This window comes from Monodelphis domestica, chromosome 3 (assembly GCF_027887165.1).
Source record: "Monodelphis domestica isolate mMonDom1 chromosome 3, mMonDom1.pri, whole genome shotgun sequence".
NCBI classification, from domain to species: Eukaryota; Metazoa; Chordata; class Mammalia; order Didelphimorphia; family Didelphidae; genus Monodelphis; species Monodelphis domestica.
Genome location: NC_077229.1, coordinates 230,947,784 through 230,968,246, shown reverse-complemented (window position 1 = coordinate 230,968,246; position 20,463 = coordinate 230,947,784). Strand labels below are relative to the sequence as shown.

General features: G+C 35.0%; 1 protein-coding gene across 10 annotated transcripts in view; it reads right to left on the bottom strand.

The window, feature by feature from the left end:
• ZNF516 (zinc finger protein 516) overlaps positions 1-20,463 on the bottom strand; it is a 145,920-nt gene that overhangs the window by 20,274 nt on the left and 105,183 nt on the right. The window lies entirely within an intron of this gene.

Sequence of the window (20,463 nt, the reverse complement as noted above, 5' to 3'; positions counted from 1 at the left end):
TCAGAGTCCAGGGCAGAGTTGCAACCTAATGACACAAGGAACAGATTGAGCTCTCAGTATATGGCCCAGTGTTTTCTAGATAACTTAGTTTTAGTAGGGGGCGGGAGGGGTGGGTAAAATAATGTTAATTAATATATTCAGCTTAGGCTCACCAAATATGCTCAATTGAAACCTTTGATGATCAGTTTGAAAAATATACCAGAATGTAATTCTCTGTTTACAACTGATAGCTATTCAAAGGTCATGAATGATTTTTTTTTTTTAAACCTTACCTTCCATCTTGGAATCAATACTGTGTATTGGTTAGTGGGATAGTTGGGTTAGTGGGATGTTAGTGGGATTGTGGAGAACATTTACACTCCTTTGTTGATGGGAGAAACTTTTTAGAAGAGGAATGTGGTAGTAAATAGTAAAATGTACGAAAATAAACATATCATTTGACCTAATAATTCTACTTTTGGAAATAAACCCTAAAGTGTTATCAAAAGCAAAGCAAAAAGCAGTTGTTCAAAAATTTTCACAATAAGATTTACTTCTTTTTTAATTGTAAGGAATTGAAATGTCCAAAGTAACAAAGAATGGTTAAATGAACTTAGTCAATTAATGAAAGTGAAAACTATTATTCAATTAAGAATATCAAGTGTGGGGGCAGCTGGGTAGCTCAGTGGATTGAGAGCCAGGCCTAGAGATGGGAGGTACTAGGTTCAAATCTGGCCTCAGATACTTCCTAGTTGTGTGACCCTGGGCAAGTCACTTAACCCCCATTGCCTAGCCCTTACCACTCTTCTGCCTTGGAGCCAATACACAGTATTGACTCCAAGATGGAAGGTAAGGGTTTAAAAAAAAAAAGAATGTCAAGTGTGAATAAGACAAAAATATGGAAAGACCTTCATGAAATAATTCAAAGGAAAAAAAAGAACCAGTAAAACAGAGATCATATTAGCTCTAACCATATAAAAGAAAAAGTGAATTGAAGAGACAAAAAAAGCTTTTGAAAACTTTGACTAAGTGAAAAACCAGGATATTTTGTGTTGAAATTAATTTAATATAAACATTTATTTAACAAGTTGAATTAATTATAAATATTAAATTATAATACATCACTTAATTGTTTTAAATTAAACATTTACAAGTAAAAGAGAACTGCTAGAGAATTTGGCTCATAAAAATAAAAGTTATATTGTACACCTGCCTGCAACCTATCTTTCCAGTCCTGTTTTCCTCTATTCCTCTAAACATACTCTGTGTTCTAGTCAAAGTATACTACTATCTGTTCCACAATCTTGTTCTTCCCCCTTATAATTGCCTTCCCAGAGGATCACCCATTCTTGGTGCTTGGAATGAAATCCACTCACAATTCTACCTGTTGAATTCCTTATTTGGCCCAACCCAGACACTACCTCTCCATGAAATCTTCCTTGAAATCTTCATCAAAAAATTCCCTCTCCCTCCTATTTCCTGTATCATTTTATCTAGATCCCCTTATCACCATCTATTCTGTATCATATTTATTTGCAATGACCTTCCTTAATTATATTTTAAGTTTCCTGTGGGTAGGGGCTGTATTATATCATCTTATACTCATGGGACTTAACAAAATACCATGTAGCTTTTTATTTTGATTTGTTTTGGAAGTGGGGAGGTTCTGGGAGAAAGGGCAAAAGGAGATGAAACTGAACCTGTATATGTATTAGTGAGGGAAAATCTGAATAAAGAAACTGCTTTTATTCATGCAGATTTGCAATATTGTCTGTAACTTATAATCTCAGTTACCTAGAGCAATTAAGGGTTATGTGGTTTGATCATGATCTCACAAGCCAAGACAGTATATAAAAGAGAAAGGAATTGAACCTAGGTCTCCCTGACTCCCAAGTGCATCTCTTTATCCATTACATAGCACAGCCTATCACGTTGCCTATAATAGGTGCTTAAAAGAGTTTAATTACACAAGAAAATAGAGTAATTTGAGACATAAAAAGTAAGAAGCTTGCCTTATTTATTATTTCACAGCATGAAAAGACCTCAAAAGTCATTGTCTTAAGATCTTCCAAAGTAGATTCAAAGTAGCAAAAATTTTGTTTTTCTGGCCATAAATGAAAATCTCATATGCCTCAAGAAGAAAAAAAATAAGTGACTGGGCTGGGTATGGCATCCTCGTTTATTTATTCATCAGGGCAAAGTGCTACAGGCCATAGAAAAGGAAAGATTTCAAGTTGGAAAGGATCTTAGGTGATCTAATCTAACCCCCTTAACTTACATTTGAGGAAACTGAAATCCAGAAAGTTTAAGTTACTTACCCAAGGTCATTCAGGCAGTAAGAAGCAGAGAAAGAATTGTACCCAGGACTATAAATCCAGTTATGAATCATGTAAAATGTGATCTCAAATAGAAGATCTTGGATACTCACAGAAAATAGGAAGGAAGAGTCTGCCAGACAAAGAAGGATAGAAGAAAATGGGAAGATAGGAAGGGAAAGAAGGGGGGCAGATTTTATATAACTGTTATTAGAAAAAGAGAAAGTCAACTAGTGGATGGAATAAATGTATGCATAGCTATATTATATGATCATAAACAATGTCACAGGAAGTCAGTCATACATACAGTGAAATTTTCCCCATAACTAAGGGTGGGGAAGAGATTTCAGAAGCATTTTGTTGTCACTCTTTGATAGTAGTCTTAATGATTTTGAGAGAGAGAGAGAGAGAGAGAGAAAAGAGGGGGTGGATAGACTATTGAGTGCTTATTACATGCTAGGCTCTATTCTAAGTATGGTGGATACAAAACAAATAAAACAAAGACAGTACCTAGACTCAAGTCACTTACATTCTAATAGAAGACAAAACATAAAGGAGATTTAGAAAGAGGGGTGAGGAGAGTATTGGGGGGGGGAGTTAAGTAAATAGGGAGGAGTTGAACCCATTTATTTTCTACTATTAGTTTCAGCCCATGGACCATAAAATTGATCCCAAGAAGACACTTCAGCATTTGGGAATATTTGAACTCTATCAGAGCAATAGAAAAGAAATAGCCCTGATTAACACAGAAATTTTAGCTTTCCCTTCTTGTTGCTGAGTATCTTTATATACCTTGACTTCCCCGAAGCAATCCTTTATCCCATATTCTGTTCATAGTAAGGCCAGATTAAAACTGTTTGATTTCTCTCAGTAGGAGTCTGGCTTTTTCTGTTTATTTTGATTGAGTTTTGAGAGACTTCAACATATATTGCATAATTGGCAGTGGATTATAATTCTACATATATACAGATATATGTGTAATTGACCGTCAATTAACTCACAATGTTCTTTGAAATGTTATCTTTTGGAGTGAGAGATAAAACCAATAAATCCCTTCAAGTTGGTTAAAAATCAATTCCAAGATGATCTTCATCACAGCAGTAATGCTTACTTCACAGAATGCATTAACTATGGAGCTGAAGGGAGCAGACTGACAAATGTTTGGTTTCAATTAGTATATAGTTAATGAGCCACTGTTAAGCAAATTTAAAGGGCTATGTCCCTATGTAAAATGTTACAAATCCAAAGCAATACACAAATTGATGGGGATGAGATGGATAATGGGTAAATTGTTCCATTCATATGAGCTCAAAAAACTAACATTTAACTAAAGCCAAACAGTTGTAAAATGCACCCTTCCCCTGGGATTATCCTAAAGCTTCGAAGAGTGGCCATATGTTTGGGGTTGAATTCATACTGCTATAAAAGTATATTTAACCACAGCTTCAATTCAAGGGGAAAATGTCTTAAGTCTTTGTTTAATTCGAAGTAATTAGGTTTAAAATAACCCATACATTTGTAGTCTCAAGAGATTGAACGCTCATTCTGTTAAGGTCATTTTCAAATTCTCAAAGGAGTTAAAGTCTGAGAAGGGGGGAAAAAAACCTTGTTTTTTCCTGTATAACAGGGGATAAGAATTTTTGAAAAAACATAACCCATAATATTAGTAGAATTTATAATTTAAAACAAAGAGGCTGAGAGCAACAGTGTAACATGACACCACACATCTGTGGTATTTTCAAAGATCATCTGTCAAAGCCCAAAACATTTGTGCTCCCAAACTAAACTAGAGCTTCACAATCTAAATTCAAGTGGTTGTACCTTTGACCAACATTAAATAACAAACTAAAAGAAGATGATAATAATACCCTTAATCAAGAAGGAACACACTGACAAATTGTATCCAAAGAATGTAAAAACCTTTAATTGAAGACAGATTATCAATTCTTAGAATCAGTAGGTATAGAATGTTGATGGTGTAGATAGATACCTTTGAACTAGGAGAAAAATAGTAAAAGAAAGGAGTTAATTCAGGAAAATAAACTGCTGTCAGTGTAAAATTAATTATCCTTACTATGTCTTCCTTTAACTGCATTTTGTAAAGTTGCAAGAACAACTAAATTTATTTTTATTATTGTATTAGTAAAAATTAATTTTGGAAGAAAGCATCTTGGGTGGGCACTTTGAGAGTGTGGTTCAATTCAAGCAAGTAAATATAAGAATTTTACAGAGGGAAAGGCAGTCTTATGAAAATTAATCAGATATTTACTCACTGTAAAATGTTGTGACTTTGATGCAATGAAATACAAAGTTTGTGAGTGTCTCTTTTAAAACATTTATCTTTCATTAAAATAGGACCTGATTATTCTTAACATCCTAAAGAGCATATTCAAGTCTCCACTGAAAATTAAAATAGGAGATATATGTATGTATACATACATATATGTGCATGTGTTTCATACACGTGTCATATATAAACATATATTACTTAAAATGACAATAATAATATAATTATTTTAAATTATCTTTAACCTTTTGTTTTCTCTACCCATTTACCCAATTTAAAAAAGGCATAGGCAATGACCTGAAATCATTAGAATGTAATATTTCTAAGTTCAATGCATATCAAACATTACTGTCACTTGGCAATTGTGTATTTGGCCCAAGTTTTTATTAATGCTAGGTCAAAAACAAATTCCATAAATAGTTGCCTTTGGTGATCCTGGGGATATTTTAATTCACATTTCAAATTAAAACATTACAGGCATGTAATTAAATTAACAATATTTGTTGTTTTTCTTTTTTTCCATTCTCTTTTTGTACTGTGCATAAGATAAACTTTCATAATCCAGTGATTCCGTTACTGACAGTATCTCTAATGTCTCCATTTTAAAGCTGTTTTCTATGGTAGCTGAGTGATGCTTCTTCTCCTATGTCATGCTTTCACCTAACACACAGTCTGAATTCAGATAACATCACAATTCAATTAGGCTTGGCTGTTCTTTTCCTCCCAGGCAGCAGCTTAAGGAGACAATGTTGTAAATGAAGAAGCCTTTGGCCCTCTCCATCTAAGGGTGACATGTGGCTCATGAATATGGGCCTCTCCTCTTTGCCTCTATGCATTTGTTCTAGCCTGCTTTTAGGTGAAAGCATAGTGGAGATAGCTATGACCTAGTCAACTTCAAAAGGCCATGCTGATTAACTACCAGAGGCCAAGCAACCATAACCCATGCAAAGTTTTATAGCCAGTCAATCCAACATTCAGGCTTCTATCTGTGAAATATTTTGCAAGTAAAACTGGTGGGGCCAATGCTATGCAGAAACTACAGTAAAGATAGGTCCTCTCTCCTTGAAGGATGGAGAAGGGGCGGAGAAAAAGGGAAGGGGAGATAGTGCTCTATTCTTGATATGTCTTCTAAATATTCCTGGGCTAAACACTAATTGGTAGGATGGACTGGAATGATAAACAGTGGAGGTTAACCCTGGGAGGAACACATCAGAGCAGAAACTCAAGCTGGTAAACATTAAAGAATCATTCCACCCATTAGGAGGTAACCTAGAACCTTGGCTCACTCCCCAAAGTACAGAGCTTTACTACAACAGCACCCCCGTGAGTACATTCGTGTGTCTGACTTCCCACAGACTCTCCAAACTTTTCCATTGCTTCTTTGTTCAAAACTCCCTAAAACTATGAAATCCTCACCTTCACACTAACTACCATCTCCACTGGTGAACTGAAAGATTAACTGACAACCCAGATCAGGGAGACATTAATTGTACTAGAATGAAGGATCTCATGACTCTGGCTAGCTCTCAATACATTCACTATGCCACTCAGAATTTCCCCTGCCATAGGATTAAGCAGGCTGATGTAGCAGGAATATGGCATTAACTCAGTGTTGAGAATCCGAACTAAAATGTGTAAGTTGCAGGTGGACCACAGGCAAGTGTCTGAATTATACTTAGCCTTAGCTTCCTCGGATAGAAAAAGGATTAAAAATATTTTGTAAAGCCAAGTGATGAGTATCAAAAGAGAGTATATGCAAAGTTCTTTGTAAATCTTAAAGTGATATGTAAATTTATTATCTCATTCTCATCTTTTTATGAAATTCACATAGAAATGGTCCTAGGAGAGGTCCCCATGCCATTGTCATTCCCTTATATTTGATAGTCTATGGACTATTATATAACTAGATAAAATAGCTGGGTTTTGTAGTGAAAAAACTGTCAGGATATAAGCTTCATAAAAACATAAAATTCCACTAGTGATCAGGCTAATGGAGAGGCTATATATCTTATCCTGTTCTCTCGTGATTTTTATCTCTTCTTTGATAAAAGAAAAAAAAAGAAAAAAACTCAACACTTTGAAAATTTTTTCATTCTCTCTAACTTGGAGATCACAAGTATTTAGTATGGTGACATCTGTTATTGTTAATACCATCATTTTTATAAGTCAAATAAAAATAAAGATGATGATAATAATCTGAAAAAGGATCAAGAGTAGCCCTTAAATTAATATATGTCTCCTCTCTCCACAATCTAAAGCGAGTTGCAAAGATGTGGAAGGGCTGCTTGTTCTTTAATTTTTTTTATGTATTCTCCCAAACCTGTATTAAAATAAAAATTATAATTCTGTGCATAAGCTTTGATAAACTAGACATGAGCTAGAGCAATATGTACCCAAACTGGGGTAAATGAGAATGGCTCATTTTGCACATACATATAACAAAAACATACTAACTATGGCTTCTAATAGTACCACAAGTTCACTGCTCAGAATTATTACCTTTAATTGTTTTAAACCCCAGAGGCGACATCTTCAACAACAAAAAAAAAAACCTACTATCCTTTGAAATGCACAGAGATACAGTAAAGGCACTTTGTAGGCTACATTATTCTCCTTTAAATTTAATGACTGATTTGAGTTCCACTGTTCAGTCTTAGTTTAGTTTTTGCATTCATTTTAAGACACTTAATTCTTAGCACATATTAGTGCCTCGGTTCTTTTCCCCTCTCAATTAAAAAACACAACCAAAAACAACCTTATCCCTTACTCCTCAGAGAGATGAAATGAGATATGGGAAATGGAGCACTGTACTGGGTGCCAGGAGTCCTAGGTCCTATTCTTGGCTCTAAATATGGGTATATCTTGTGACTTTGGGAAGCTAACGAAAGCTCTCTGTGTTTTGGCTTCCAATGGGTATAAACTTTCTTATCATCTATCTACCCCATGGCACTTTTGCATTCATTAAAGAAATAATATTTACAGTGGACTCTGTGATCCTTTTAGATAGTTTGTGTGTGTACTCCAAATCTCCCCTGCCTAGCTCCTTGTTCCCTGAATTCTGGCTATGCAACTAAAGGTTTTGGATGATGCCATTAAATAATTAATTTCATCCTGAAATGATGACTGAACCTTATGTAGATGATTTCTTGTCACATGTGTTCAGGATAAGAAATTGTCCACTTCTTGCATTCCTTTTTGGTTTCTGAATGTTACTATTGCCTTTAATTCTATTAAATGAAAAGTCTTCACTTATTTCAAACCATGTGATAATAATAAGAGATAATTAACATCTCTCTAGTAAATTAAGGTCTATAAAGCACATCATACACATGTTTTCATTTTATCTTCACAACAATCCTGGGTAGTAGTGGTGGTGGTGGTGATAATGATGACTTTTAACAATTATAGAATGCTTACTATTTGCCAGGCACTGTGCTAATCATTTTACAAATATTATGTCATTTGTTCCTCACAACCCTGGTAGAAAGGTGTATTTTTTAACAGATGAGGAAACTGAGGTAATTAGAAGTTAAGTGACTTTCCCAGAATCACATGGTATCTGAGGCCAGCTTTGAAATTAAATCTTCCTGATTCTGACCCAAAATTATCCCCTAAAGCACAGATGTGACCACCTTTTTGCCCCCACTCACTAAATTCCAGTGGTTTATCATCATTTACAAGATGAAATATAAAAGCCTGTGTCTAGCACTCAAAGCTTTTTCCAAGTTAGTGCCTGTTCCCATCTTTCTAGTCTTCTAAAACTTGATTACTTCTCTACCCCACCCCTATGTACCTTGTTCCTCAGTGACCCTTGCCTTCTTACTGTTCCTCCCACAAGACACTCCATCTTCCCACTCCAGGCATTTTCCCTAGCTGTCCCTCATACAGTAAATGTTCTTCCTTCCACCTGTTCTCTAAAGGGAAACTAGGTATAGCATTGGATAGAGAGCAATCCAGCCCCTGACACTGACTAGTTGTAACACTTGGAAAATCACTTAACCTCTTCATCTGTAAAATGAGGTTAATAACTGGTTCTACTTCCCAGGATGATTGTGAGGATCAAATAAGATAATATTTGTTAAGGGCTTAGTCCAGTGTTTGGCACATAGAAAATGCTATATAAATGTTTATTATTATTATTTTTAGTCATCTCAGTTGTTCTGACTTCCTTCCAGTTCCAGTTATAACCCCACCTTCTATAGATGTTTCCTAATTCCTCTTAATTCTAGTACCTTCCCTCTCTTGATTATTCTTTATTTATCCAGTATATAGTTTGTTTGTACAGTACAGAGTTTTCTTCTGGTAAACTTATGTCATCTCTGGAAAATCACACAACACAAAAAAATCCTACATAATCATGAAGGTCAGGTTTTCAACAAAAAGAAAGTTCCTGAAAACAACTGTTTTTCCTTGTATTAAAAAGAAAACAACTGTTTTTCCTTGTATTAAAAATAAATAATGTTTTGAAGGGAAAAAAAAGATGCGTACATACAGTGTTGAACATCACCGATACCTTTTTTAAAACTGATTATTATCAAAGAAGATGGAAATAAAGGAAGAATGTCTGGAAAATACCACTTTTTGTTTTAAGTGAAGAAAAAAATAAAATTCACAAGTTGTTCAATTTAGCATGAGAAAGACTCTAATCTTCATAATTTTCAAGGAAAATATACAGCTGCTAATTCTATTCCATTTCAGTTATAGAAACACACTCAGACAATTTACCTCCCTTTACTATTCTATTGTTAAAATACTATAAGAGGTAATGCCTAATATAATTTAAAATAATGCTGGATTTTTGCCTTTATTATAACTATATTTTTTTAGTTTTACTTTTTGTAACTTTTCATCTTCTTAATTCATTCTCTCAAAAGATTTATTTTAAAGTACGCTAAAAAAGAGCATTTTAAGATTTTGGTTGTCTTCTCCAGTTTCATGTTCTACAATGGTCAAATCCATTCACAAGTTCCTTTTTATTTGTACTGTTAAACATTTTAAATATTGCCTCACATCATTTCTGTAACTGAATCTCTGCTACACAAAACTGCTCATTGTATTGTTCACTTCATCCTCTCAAAAGAGCTGTGAAATGTTCCACAGGATGAATGAGAAAAAATGCCACTGGAATTCACAACTCATAACATTCCTGATTCTGAATTTGACTAATCTCTCTAGTATTGTCTCGTTGGACACCTGCTGCTTGTGAAAACAAAACCCACTGAGCCCTTACAATGTAGGCAATGAAAACATGAATAGGCAACCAGCAGACTAATTCAATAAAGTTTGTTCAATTTGAGCTTGCACATGTAGGTCTTGCTCTTATGATACAAGATGTGTTTGGACATGAAGGTTGTAAAAATCATAAAGATCAGTCCAAAGTTAATCTTTTGGCCAGTTTAATAAATGATGATCAAATATGTTCACATACAATAGTCTTTTCCTCAAGTTATTTAAATATGATAGTAAAATGCAAAATTCACTCATCAGTGTATATATATATATATATATATATATATATATATGGTGAAGTGCTACAAGTACACATAATAATCCTTAAATACTTTTAAAATGAAGCATCAGTCATTCTTAAATGATTCGTTTATAGTTAAGGGCAGTTGGATAATAGTATAGATGCAGATGTGAAAAATAGCTTTTTTTCCAATTTATCTACTGAGACAGCTTATCTCTTCTTTATGTTTCTCATGGTAAAAATATTTAGTTTTAAAAGGATTTTTCTGAAATGAAATAAGATATAATATCAAATCAATGGTATTTAAGGTGTTATATGGATTCTCTTTTGTAACATCTCAAATTCTTGGGTTGCTAAATAATTGTTACTTCTATCATAAACATTCCCTATATTTTTTGTTTTACTGGGATATCTCTTTTGTTTCACTATGGTCAGGTTTTTTTGGGAAATGTGAAGAAAGAAATACTTCTCTTCTTAAGTAGAATTTAAGGATGGTGGCTACCATTTTATTTGACTTGGATCTCAAAACTATATTTCAATTCATTGGATAGGAAAACCTCTGTCAGTGCAGATCACTGCCTTCTCTGGGCCACTCATACATAGTCTTAGAGAGTTGCCTGGGACACTGGGAATTAAAGTGACTTGCCCCAAATCACACAGCAGTTCAATGTCAGAGGTAGAACTTGAATCCAAGTCTTCTTGGCTCTAAGGATAGCTTTCTGTATACTTCACATTGCCTTTCATGCTACACATAAAAATGATAAATATTTTTGCCTTCCTTTTGCCCAGGATTTCTTCCACAAAGGTTCATTGAGTCACTGGAGATGCATGAAGCAGAGCAAAAGAGAAGAGCACAAAATTTAAGGTTTTAAATTTTGCATGATGTATATATATTTCAAGTAGCCCATTAATTCTCAGAGCTATGTAAAAATTTTCTTTTTTTTTTTTTACATATCTGTTTTTGGAAGCTGGTCCTTTTACTTTTTCAAATAATCCTCAGCATATCATCAATCACCTAAATAAAAAAGGAAAACCAAAAGGAAAATTCTCACTAATACAACAAAAAAGGTCATGAATAAGAAGTACCAATGGTCTATTGAGAATCTTATTATACAAAACAGTTTCCATAGACCCACTGAAAGGAAAAAAGCAATAATCACTATAGTTAACACCTGCTTTTTATGTAAGAATTAACCCCTTTGTGAATTATTATATGAATTCAATTTTAAATCACAGATAAACTTCTGGCTGCCACAAACAGATTTCTAGGCTACCTCCCCCTGTTTCTACTGTCTGTTGTCTTGTGCTTCAGGAATTCAAACTAATTTTAATATTAGACTAAGCAAAACATAATTAGGAATATAAATATGCTGCCAAAATATGTAATGCGTTCCAAAGTAAAATATAATTATTTTTGGATTGTTTGCTATTTGGCATGATCCACATCACTATCTCACCATTACCACTGATAATATATAGGAAGGTAATTTTAATCTTTCTGAATACAGCGTCTTCAAGGAATGTTTTCAGGAAATAAATTCCTTATAGTTTCACCAATTAACAAAGGCAACTACAGGCATAAACTCACTGAGTTCATTCAATCTGGGCAGTGAAAACATAAATAGGGAACCAAGAGAGTAATTCACAAACTCCATAGGCTAAAGAATCTCTATCATTTCTGGAGGAAATTAGTTTACATCCCAAAGGTGATCATAAACCAAAATACTGGCAGTCTTTCTGGGTATATGCCAAAGGGTGGTCTTCTTTGCCACCTTAAAGGGAATTGCGGATCAACAATACATGACAAAAATGTTTTAAAAGAACACATGATTTTAAGAAAAGGTTTTAACAAATTTACTTAATTTGTATTACTCCAAAATAATCAGTATCAATAAAATTGAATTAAATCTCTAAGATTCAATTCAACAAATATATTAAGCCAGAATATTTTAAGTATTTGTCTGCTTCCCAAGAACTATGAACAGTGATTGCAATAGTCAAAACTGCTCAAAAATGTGTTGTTCATTCAAAGCCTCCAAAATTGGCTAAGAAGTATTTTGGCTTCTCTGTTGATCTTAACTTACAAATTGTTATATAAATACTACAATTTGGTACCCTATTCATTAATATTTAATAAATAATTGTTATAAGTGTAGTATGTGCAGGTCTCTGGAACCTGTAAAGATGAATGAACATTTACTGCATGCTTTAAGGAGCTTACAAAGCTAGTAGAGCAGATAACATCTGTGCATAAACAACTCTGATAGGCACTGTATTCTAAGTTAAAGGGGAAGTTTAAGAGTATGGAAAAGGAAAGAGTCAACTTCAACTGGCTTGATCTGAGAAGGCTTCCTAAAAATGGCATTTAAGTTGAGTCTTGAAGAATGAAGACACACACAAACAGATGGAAAAATCCAAATGGTAGGAGAGAGTAATCCTAATAGAAGAAATGGTATAAGGTGAAGCATATGAGTGGAATGGCAAATATGCAGTCCAGTTTAGTTGGAACACAGATTACATATATAGAGGGAATCAGAGAGGCTGATTAACTTTCTCTAATTTCTACTCCTCTGAATCTTTGGGGGTATTTCTAGTTCAAAGGGCTATCAAGATTATGGCTATTTAAAAAAGGAAATGCTCACCATTTTTTAAAGGAAGCTGCTAATAATTTTCCAGTAAGAGTTAAGGGTTGCTTTTCCTGTTTTTCTACCTATAAATAAAACATCAACCAAAGAAGAAAAAAGAATACACAGTATTTTGGCATTTTTAATGAAGCTGGGGTGGTCAGAAGTTTAATTTTTTAAAATGAACTCTGAAACAGTGGGGTAAAGCTAGTTTTGAGATACAGAATCATTAATCATCAAAATCCAAAAAGACCTTAGGAAATTGCATTGTACAATCTCTTCACACAATCTCCTCAGTTTGAAACTGAGGAAACAGGAAAACTGAGGAAACTGAGGAAAACTGAGGAAACTGAGACCCACCCCAGAGTGACAGAGATAGACACATTATAGGTCAGCTGATGAATATGGCTCTTACCTTAATATATAGGCTTAAAATTATAACATCTATATTAAACTATAACCTAGGAAACAGAATTATAGGGGGATAAAGCCCTAGATGTGAGCAAAGATGTATGTAAAAAAGCCTAAAAGTCTGAAAGGGAAGAAAGCAAAGCCCAGAAATTGATGACAAGAAGAAAGTAAGAAGAATATAACATAAAAACCCCTTTCACCAAATAAGCCGCTCACTTGATACATAAACCCCAGTAGAACTGAATTTCATAACATTGGAATTAGTATACTTTCTTGTCCTGTTTTCAAATTATTGGAATTTGTAATATTAGGAAACAAAACTAAACAGATAAAATTTTATAGAAGTTCAATTGTAACTTTCTATTGCCCCCTATTTAAGGGTATGTACATACATCTATAATACCATTCCAGAAAAATAAACAAGTTTTAGTCTTCACTATAACATACCTTACACTTTAGATTCATATCCTAGATCTTCATGTAGCTATAAAATATATAAATAAGCCTATGGGGATTAAGGATAAATTAAGAACGCATGGTATAATCTCCATTTACAGACCAAGAAATTCAATCCTTGAAACCACCATTTGCCCCAAAAGACTTAAGGGTTTGAACAGACTACGTGTTCAATGAGTCAAAATGGAAGCTAAAAAAGCTAATGTAATCTTAGGCTCCATTAAGAGGTACACGACAGTGTTAAGAATGAGAAAGGGGAAACTCTCACTGTTCTCTTTCCCGCACCATACTGGAATATTACGTTCAGTATTTTATAAAGGAAAGACATTGATGAGCTTGAGAGTATCCAGAGACAAGCAACTAGGATGGTGAAAATCCTGAAATTCATTCCATATGAAATAACTGGGGAGGTTTAACCTAGGAAAAAATAAAGGATGGAGGGGAATGAATAATAGTCTTCAAGTACTTGAAGGTCTGTCATGGGGAAGAATAATTGTTTGCCTCTTCTTCTCCCACCTTTGTGAGTTTGTAAAAAGCACTTCCCCTCTATGGATCTCAATTTCCCCATCTACAAAGTGCAGAAAAATTGAACAAACACTTGTTGAGTAAACAAGTTCTTTCTAAATAGATTCTTCTAAACAAACAGCTGTGCTTAGAAATAAACTTGATCAACACAAGTGGTAGTGGGTAGAGCTCATTTGGAGATCTTCAAGGAAAGGTTTAATGATACCTGTTAAGGGCAAGGTTGAATAGGCTCTTGTTCAGTTATTAGTTAAACCTGATAACCCAGGAAGTCTCCTCAAATTCCGAGGTCTTGTTTTTCTATAAAATTGTTATGTTATTATTGAATATGGAAAGGGCATCACTGTTGTAATTCAGTTGTTAGACTATATTGCTCTCACCTTTTATAAATCACTTAACCTCCCAGAGCCTTTCTCCTCACCTGTTCAATTTAGTTTAAAGGGTCAGTGTTATTTAAGTAGATGTGAAAGGAATCTTAAAAGTACAAAATGATACATGAGTGAAAAGTCAATTTGCAGCATTCTCATATTTCAATGGTTTGCCCACTGAATTTTGAGAGAACCATAAAGAATTTCATCCTCCTCCTTCAGCATTTCTACCCTGCCACCTGAAAGGCAGCAAAACTAGGCTTAAATCCTGCCTCTGACACCCACAAAGGCTCTGTGACTGCCCAGCAGCACAAATCACTTATCCTCTCAAGTATCCCAAGCAGCACTCTCAACTGCAGAATAATTGCTGAACTCGGTCAGTAGAGGGAGTTTCCTCATGGAAAGTTTCCTTTACCAATGAAATATCAGATCCAGACCAATTAGTAATAATGATAATAATAATATACCACATCATTTTAAAATGTTGCAAAATAGCAAATTACTTCATCTTTAAATATTTGGTTGGTATTAAAGTGTCAGTGTCATTTGGAGCAAAGTGTACTGGATTTGAGGGTATTGGAGTAGAAAATCTCTAAAATCCCTTTCAGTTCTCAATCCTATCATCTTGTAAAGTAGTCACCAGGAAACTAACTGCCAGTCTTCCTTTTTTTTTTCACTCTGTGGTCTGAATTTGCAATCTCAATAGTAGGATGCATCACAGGAAGGACTTGATCCCAAGTCTCTCTGAATACAAGGTCAATTCTCTATCCACTGTGCCATAATGTCTCTCTGTCATCCTTTATCTAGTGATTTATTTAGATAGGATCACAGACTCATCAGTTGCAGGACACTATTGCTTCACAAGAAAGACCTGCTAAATAAATATTCCTTTGTCAGTCAGTCATTAAGGGGGGAGGGGGTTTGGGAGAGAAGAATACTTTGAATTATTGAATCATTTCCTGAGTCACAAAGTTCTCACAGATCCGAGAACACAATTTAGAATTTTGGACACTGGTCAGAATGTCATAGGAAAATAGAATTTAAAGTTGTGAGGACCTTAAAGTTCATCTAGTCCATCTGCCCTATTTTACATACAAAGATAGTGATTTCCTGAAAGGTAAAGTCCAAGCACAGAGATAGTGACAAATTCAAATCCGCTTTGATGATGTCACAGGTAATCAACCAGCTTATCAATTAGGCAACTGTAAAGCATTGTCATGAAAAAAATACTGTTCCGAAAGTCAGGAGCCCTCTAGTGGCAAGCTTTTGTCTTGTTTTATTTATTCCTCACCTCACCTTGTTCTGTTTAATCAGTGACTAGAAGGAATACATTGATAGTAGGCTTATTGATTTCATAGAAGACAAAAACTTGTCTTTTACAATCATTAAACTAAATGACATGACCAGGCTTCAAACAACAGTCAGAAGCTTAGAACACTGAGCCAAAATCTAACAAGATAAAATGTAATAAAAAGATAAATGAAGTCCTGAATTTGAGGGGTTTTTTAAATCATCTGCACACATATAAGGAAAATGCATGTCAACAGCAGTTTATGTGAACAAAGACTGAAATATTTTAGTGGATTTATTTCAACTGCAGTCAGCAATGTAATGAGGCTGCCAAAAAAAAAAAAAAGCTAATGTAATCTTGGGCTGCCATGAGTTAAACTGGAGAATGCAGAATAAGGAAGATAATAATGGTCAAACGGCACTGTGTACTTGCCAGACCACATCTGGATTATTCTGCTTAATTGTTTACATATTTTAGGAGGGAATGTAACAAATTAAAGAACATTCTGCGGATGGCAGGTGTTTTAAAATCATCTCATGGAAGGAACAGTTTGTGACAGAGGGTCCATTTTGTGTGAAAGGGAAGAGAGTTGAAAATGTCTTCCAGTGTTTAAAGGACTCTCAAATGCAAGTGAAATTACATTTGTACTTTGCATTTTTAAATGTACATTACATTTCTCCTCTGAAGAAAAACTGGAACAAGAGGTTAAAGTTTCAGGAAGTAGAATCTGACTCAGTATAAAGGAAGGAGAACTTTGTAACAATTAGCACTCTTTACAAATTGAATAGGCTCAGAGACAGCCTGGTATGGCTGATGGACAGAAAGCCGACTGCACAATCAGGAAGGTCTGTGAAAATCCACTTTGGGTAACACACTAAATAACTTCATGACCCTGGGCAAATCTCTGAATATTTCAGTGCCTCCATCTCCAGTACAGAGCAAGTGCCATAACAAGGGTTATGCTTGAAGAAGGGCTTTTCTAAGAGAGGGAGCCCCTATGACAGTAAGTGGCAGGCCTTGTTTTAAAAGGGGAGGGGTACCGAATAGGGTAGCAAATAACCAACCTTCCCCTCCTGCTACTGAAGTGGTGACTATGCTGAATTGGATTCTATGGGATTCTAAAAGGATTGCTAATGAATAACGGGAAAGTCCCTGCCTTCAAGAAACTTGAATGCTCAGCTGGAGAGAAGGGAGAAGAGGACAACATAGAGACAAATAAAAGGAAATAAATACACAAGGTATTTGTGGGAGGTGCACTAACCACAGGGGGATGTGGTAGTGACTCTTGTAGAAGGTAACACAGTAACTGAGGCTAGATGGAGGCTAGGAATTCTGAGAGGTGGCAGGAAGGAGGCAGAGCATTCCAGGCATGAGAACAGCAGAGGGAATGTTATGCTTGAGGTAGAGCAAGCAAGCAGACCAGATTTGGGGGGTTGAGAATACATGAGGGAGAGTTATCTATAACTAGCCTGGAGCTAGAATGTCAAGGGCTTTAAATGTCAAAAAGAAAAGCAGGTGTTTCATGCTAGAGTCCCTAGGAATTTGCTTAAGTTCTCTGATCATGTGAGCATGAGAGACACGAACCTATCCTTTAGGACTATCAATTTGGTACCTGTAAAGAAATTTGAAATATGGTATAAAGGGCCTAAGTAAACTATGCCCAAAGGGTGCTAAAAGAATATCTACCCTTTGACCCAGCCATAGCACTGCTGGGTCTGTACCCCAAAGAGATAATGGACACAAAGACTTGTACAAAAATATTCATAGCCGCGCTCTTTGTGGTGGCCCAAAACTGGAAAACGAGGGGATGCCCATCAATTGGGGAATGGCTGAACAAACTGTGGTATATGCTGGTGATGGAGTACTATTGTGCTAAAAGGAATAATAAAGTGGAGAAGTTCCATGGAGACTGGAACAACCTCCAGGAAGTGATGCAGAGCGAGAGGAGCAGAACCAGGAGAACATTGTACACAGAGACAAACACACTGTGGTATCATCGAACGTAATGGACTTCTCCATTGGTGGTGGTGTAATGTCCCTGAACAACTTGCAGGGACCCAGGAGAAAAAAACACCATTCATAAGCAAAGGATAAACTATGGGAGTGGAAACACCGAGTAAAAGCAACTGCCTGAATACAGAGGTTGAGGGGACATGACAGAGGATAGACTCTAAATGAACACTCTAATGCAAATACTATCAACAAAGCAATGGGTTCAAATCAAGAAAACATCTAATGCCCAGTGGACTTACGCGTCGGCTATGGGGGGTGGGGGGGGGAGGAAAAGAAAAAGATCTATGTCTTTAACGAATAATGCTTGGAAATGATCAAATAAAATATATTTTAAAAAAAAAAAAAAAAAAAAAAAAAAAAAAAATAAAGGGCCTAAGTAGGGTGATGTACACATGAATGGAGAGAAAGGGAAGGAATATGGGTGATGTAGACACAATGGATTAGATATGGGTGGTGTTTGACAAAGATGAGTTAAAGACAACTTCCAAGTTTGGAACCTGAGAGATGGAAGAATAGTAGTTCCCTTAACAGAAAGAGGGAAATTAGGAGGAGAAATGGGATTTAGGAGGAAAGATAATTGTTTTGAATATGCTGAGCTTGATATACCTATGTATGAATCAAGAATAGATTTTTCCAACAGCAATTGTAAGGTACAGGATTAAATATAGTTCAGGTGAGAGATAAAGGCTAGATATATAGATTTGGGGGTCATCAGCAAAGGAGATGATAAATGTACCCCATGGGAGCAGAAGAGATCACCTACTGGGAGAGTGAGAAATAGAATGTGAAAAGAAAAGGAACCAGGAAATAGCCCTGACATATATAAGGATCAGGTAGGAAGAGAACCACCATAGAATACCAAAAAAAAAAAGTATCCAGAAAGGAAAGAACATTCAACAGTGTCAACTATTGTAGAGAGGTCAAAAAGGACAGGGAAGAGAAAATGCCATTGATGGAACAATAAAAAGAGCTTTGGTGACTTTGGGGAGATCAGTATCAGGGGAGATCAGTATCAGTAAAATATAAGTATTGAAACCAAATTGCAAGAGTTGAAATGTAAATGGGAGATGAGAAAGTGAAGGAATCTGGTGAAGACAATTTTTCTTAATGATGTCTACATATTGTAAAAAGTTGAATCAAAGGATCTCTAAACCAAATTGTCAACTATGGCATTCTCTAGGCCCGGTTTTACTACTAACTAGACTTGGAGTGAGCCAGAGGACCTCTCAGAACCTCAATTTCCTCATCTATAAAATGGGAATAAAAAACATCTGTCTAATTCACAGGATTGTTTGAAGACTCAAAAGTTTGAAAAAGTGCTTTTAAAAGGGAAAACTTTTCAGGTTGTGACAATCATGGAAAAAAACAAAATCTCTATTAAGTTGTGCCACATTTGTACCATGACCTTAAAATATATTATGCCATGAAGAAAATAAGACAATGAATGTTTTGAGTATGAAAATTCATCAGATTGCTGAAAAATGTGAAATAAACATTTATCTGAATTTAATATTTCAATCCACAGCTGTTGTGTGTTAACTTAGTGTTTTATTCTCTACATGCTATAATACAGTATACAATTAAGTGATTCCAGGAATAAAAAAGGACAGTGATCTTATTTCATATACTGTTTGTTATATAGCATCTGGGGCAAAAAAAAAAAGGTGATGGCCAAATTATTTTATTCTTATATGGTCCTGATGAACAATTGAGGAAGAAGTATCTGATCCTACAGAAGGAAATGATACTTTTTTAAAAATTATTAATCTAAATGACTATATTTGGAGAAGTTGGGAAATAGTACTGTACTTGGGGAAGTTGGCAAAACAATGAGTTCTTATGTACTTCGGATCTTTCAGAATCTCTCAAGTGGACTCCACGAAAATTTAGGGTCATGTTATTGTAGAAAAGAACCAGTTTTACCAAAACAAGACACAAAAAATATGTCACAGTAAAAGAATACTCAAGATAATAGAAAGAGAAAGTACTTCAAAGACTGTTTACTGAATCACCATATGGAAAGATATTTTGAGCATATGACAAAGGAGTTGCCATGCATTATCAAGTTCCAAGTTCCACCTAGGTAGTCTTGAAAAGAACCAGATGTTTCAGAAGTTTTAACCAGATGTTTTAAGGTCATGGTACAAATATGGCACAACTCAATAGTGATTGGGGCTGTTTCCATGATTGTCACAACCTGAATAGTTTTCACATTTAATAGTTTTCACTGAAAATTATTCCTCTTTTCTCAAGTTCCACAAAAAATTATAAATATTTAAAAGCCATATAATCATCTGTGGTAAGGAAGAATAGCTATCAAGGACTCCAGGTGACCATTCTTCCCAAATCATCACCACTTCCAGCCCTGAAAGGCATCTACATATAGCCTTTAAGTAAAATTAAGAAGCTGATTTTTATTGACTTCCTAACAAATACTATAAGTTAACAAAAATATGGGGATGGAACTTAGAAGGGAGAAGCAAAAAATAACTAGTTTCAAAAAGCGTTGTTAAGTTTCACTTCTTCTTGACAATAAGGATTGTTTGGTTTTTATCTGTTTCACCATTGCTAAGCCCAGTGCCTGCCATATAGTAACTATTTTTAAAATGCTTATTAACTGACTTACTAATTGCAAAAGAAAACACCAACTTGTGATATTAGTACCAAAAAGGATATAAAGTAAAATAAGCATAAACTAGTACAAAAAATGACTAATGTGCTATTTTA